The 4,181-nt window shown below is 50.4% G+C and overlaps 1 long non-coding RNA gene across 1 annotated transcript; it reads right to left on the minus strand.

Annotated features, from left to right (window-relative positions):
- Nucleotides 1-766: 766 nt before the first annotated feature.
- On the minus strand, nt 767-3,963 carry Rpl36l6 (ribosomal protein L36 like 6). The gene is made up of 3 exons (XR_015622489.1): nt 3,769-3,963; nt 3,479-3,574; nt 767-3,041 (listed from the first exon to the last, which is right to left on the minus strand). It is a non-coding gene; the product is annotated as a ribosomal protein L36 like 6 (long non-coding RNA).
- Nucleotides 3,964-4,181: the final 218 nt, after the last annotated feature.

Here is a 4,181-nt window from a genome sequence, read left to right on the forward strand (position 1 = left end):
TGCAAGTCATGGCGGTCTAAATATAGCCCCCAGTCTGTTTTCCAGATGCTGGCTCGCCAGCCAGCCTCGACATTTTCCTGATGTGGTTCCAGCTGCCTCTTTGCTCTGGCTTTCCTTTCTCCTCTGTCTCACCTTTTCCCCCTCCCTGATATTCTTCCCCTCTGTCTCCCAGAGTCGTTAGTCTTTCCTGCCTCTCCAGTTCAAAGGAAAGTTCTAGAATCAAGATCCGAAGCCTGACAGCCCTGTCCCCAGCCTTCTAATGGTGCAAATGGCAGGATGGGGATGTAGTCTAGGGAAGAGGCAAGAGACATAGAGCCCTGCCAATCAACTTCCCTGATGTGTGCTCAACCCCACACATGCTTGCTTTGTCTGTAAGCCGGTGGACCTCCTTGCCTATTTCTGCCTCTTGGGTCCTTGGTGCCAAAGAGTGGCTGATAGCTGTCTCCATTTGACAGTCTCCTTCCAGGATGACAGTGGTTGGAGCACACTCGAAACCCACTTCCTTTGGGTTAAGTAATATCAATTCCTTTTGCCTTTCTTCATCAGAGGAGGTGTCCAGAGTTTAATCATCTTCATGAGTCTCTCTGTGCAGCCTCCAAGTTGGCCACATCCCATGTAGGATGTGGACTTGGGTCTTTACTCCCTCTGAGCTAATAAGGGTTTGGTTCTTGATGCATGAGTGTATGGGAGCAATTTCCCTGAAGCTTTATCAAAGGCCCCTACTTTTAAAAAGATGTGATGTGTGTTCACACCCAAAAGCAAAGTATTCGATACGTGTGTACATTTTATTCCATCCTCTTCGATGTGCTTGTGCATGACAAGCTTGTGCTTGTGAACTTAAGACCTGATTTGAAGGCCTCAAAGAGAACCAGTCCTACAGTAAGAGACTATATAACTACTAGGTCATTCCGATCACTCACTCGTTACATAAATAGTTGTTGGACATCTTTTTAGGCCAAACATTGGACATTCCATTAGCCTATTCCAGGGCCCAGCATAATTAACATCTGGGCACACACTTTCAGGAGGGACTGCCCCATGCATTGTGTAGTTCTAACAGCCTCCCTGGCCTACAATAGGGCTAACAATACACACGCAAGTTGTGATGACCAAAAGTGTCTACAGATATGGTCAAATGTCTCCTGAGGGTTAAGTCATCACAGGTTGAGAGCTTGTAACCTGGTGGGGTAAACAGCAGAAGCAGGGGGGTGGCCCTGGAGTCCAAGGCACTTGAGTCACGTTCTGAAAGATGGAGATGCTTTCCACTTAGTGACCGTGTTAGAGGGAGAATAGGCCAAGTGGAAGAAACAGCGCGAACAATGGCACTATGGTGTCACAGAATGGACCAGCTGCTTGACACAGGCTATCGATTAAAGGCGATGAACTAGGGTGAGCCTTGTATGACCAGGATCTGTCATCTGTGACCAGCATCTGTGACCCTGAAGGTAAGAAACCCTCTTAGGCTGAGGAACGTGAAGAGCATGTGTAATTTTGATCCACAGACATGGAGGTGGGAGATATGTGGAGCTGATTCAGAAAGATACTGAATATGTACTTGAATTGAGGTAGTAGGAGACAATATTTGAGGGATTGCTTGGAGGCAGACATTACAGAACTCAGGCCCAGTGGGTGTGAGGAAGGAGAGAGAACAAAGCTGGAAAAGATCTCAGTGCCTCAGGATTGACAGAATCTTGGCAGTTAGCCCCTCTCACAAAGATCTTGTTCTAGAGCCTGGCTATACCCACCTTATCTAGGGAGAGCAGACTCTGAGACAGTTTCTACTGGGGAGCATTTATGTCCATCTTGCCTCCCGCTTGCTTTAAAATCCAGCTGGGGGGGGGGCACCAGGTTGGCAGACCCCACCTATGAGAAACTTTATTAAAGAGCCAGGCTACTAAGCCTTGTCATGGCCAGCCTCTAGCAGGTGGGTAGCTCTGAGCCTCAGTTTACACACTTGTCATAGAAGAGAGCCCCGGCTCCCAGCCTAGAGGGGTGTGCTGGGACTGAGTATGGTTGTTTCGGTGGGTGGTTCAGACCCCCGTGGGGACTTGGCACGCAGTGCCTGCAGTTGGCAAGGCTCATGAGTGGTAGTAATCAGGCCTGATGGAAAGGCCCCCTGACTCCACCACGGCCTTGAGCGGCTGCCAACCCCACAACCAGGCCTGCTTCAAAACTTGCCTGTGAGGTTTTTTTTTTTTTTTCCAGGATGTCTGCTTCCTGCAAATAGGCTTTCCAAAACCTTCTCAGGCTCCAGTAAAGCCCCTTCGGCTGTGCATCCAACTGTCTTTCATGGTCCACAAGCTCAGTGGGAAGTCAGGAGACAAAGCTACTCCATTCGGCTGCAGGCAAGCCCTTACCCACCCCCCAAACCCACAACCACTTCAGCTCCCTCCTAGTCTTCCCAGCTAAGTTAAAGTGAAAGACGTGGAAACTAGGGAAGAGGCTACACTCATAGAGGCCAGCTTGGTGACCCAGTCATCACCACCTTGGGTTTAAACTAGGCAACACTTGGGTAGATAGATGTGGGTAGACGGCATCAGGAGGCAAATGTGCATGCGTGTGCATGTGTGTTCATGCCTGTGTCTGTGTGTATCTGTGTCTGTTTGCATGTGTCTGTGTCTCTGTGTGTCAGTGCATATCTCTCTCTTTCTCTCTCTCTCTCTCTCTCTCTCTCTCTCTCTCTCTCTCTCTGTGTGTGTGTGTGTGTGTGTGTGTGTGTGTGTGTGATGTTGATTGTGATCTTGCTCTCCATATAAGAACAGAGGCTGCATTGTTAGCAGCCCTATCTCTCGGTTTCTCGTTCACCCCGGGCCACTGCGGCCCGAGCAGGTTCACAGCTGCTCGGGGGATACACTTTCCAACACATTTAGGACTTGGACGGATCCCAGGTTTGAGGAACACATGGTAATGGGGGAGGAAAGGGGGCTCAAATAGACGAGGAAGGGGGAAGAAAGCGCCTTCTTTCTTTCTTCTAGACCAATCTCCGTTTTCATCATCTGATAGCAGGAACAGCACGGGAGGGCGGCGGATGAATTGCAAACCTGTGCAGGTCGGAGAAGAGGGCAGGCAAGGGGGAGGGGGAGATGGGGAGATCTCAGCCATCCTGGTGAGGTCCTCTCTCTTACAGTTCTTTCTCTGATTAGTCTCCTCCCAGCCTCAGCCCACCAGGGGCACTCCAGCCCACACTAGAGGTCACTCATGGAGTGAGTGGGCCTTCAGCAGCCAGGTCCTAGGATGCAGAAAGGGACCTGGGTCCCATCCCACTGGTCAGTGGTTTTGTCTTTTCTGCTCCTGATGACATAGACATAGACTCCCCAAGCCTCTTCTCTCTCTCTCTCTCTCTCTCTCTCTCTCTCTCTCTCTCTCTCTCTCTCTCTCTCTCTTTCCTGAGGAAAGTCATTACTCATCACAGGCAGGAGCCAAGTGGTACCACCATCTCTTACATTTAACCCGAATCTAATCCCAATCATTTACTAACCAGCTCATGGGTTTGTCCAAAGGCCACACATAATCCAGGTGCTAGAGATTAGCAAGAATGGAGTCGGAGTCGCTGCCCTCCAGATGAATAGAGAATCTAAAGGAATGAGCGAACATCTTTAGCATCAAGAGGACTCAGGCCCAGCAAAAGCAGATCTAAGCACTCTACCCCGTGACCTGCTCATTTTGCTGCATCACCTTCTTCCACACTGACCATCAGGCTGAACAACCTGGGCTTGTTTCTTTGTGTTCATCTCAGTTTAACAGTGTGGACGGTTGAAAGCGACCTACCTATCCTCCAGGGTGCTTCAGGATTTGAGTCAGATCCTGTGGATGCCATCCCGTGGTGAACAAGAAAGCCTCTATCCGATTCTCATGGTCCCGTTTTCTCCCCTTTCTCCATGAGTGCCTGAGGATGGAGGACCATCCCATGGGAGCCAGGATCGAAACAGGGAGGTTGATGTGCTGCTAAAGTTGGCCACCCCTCTTGGCCCAGCCTGCCTGGGCAGTACTGCACAGAGCTGGCCTCTATGTGGGGTTCAGAGCTCCTCCTGGCTCCCACACAGAGCCCTTTTCTCCTGTGCTCCTGCATAAAGCTCGCTCACAGTCTCCCATTCAGAAAGCTGGGTGATTGAAAGGAGGTGGCGGGCCAGCAGAGTAACCTTTGGGTTTGCCTGTGTAGGAGAGAGTTAGACCCCTGAAGA

The sequence above is a fragment of the Rattus norvegicus genome, chromosome 6, assembly GCF_021556685.1.
Source record: "Rattus norvegicus strain SHRSP/BbbUtx chromosome 6, alternate assembly SHRSP_T2T, whole genome shotgun sequence".
NCBI lineage: Eukaryota > Metazoa > Chordata > Mammalia > Rodentia > Muridae > Rattus > Rattus norvegicus.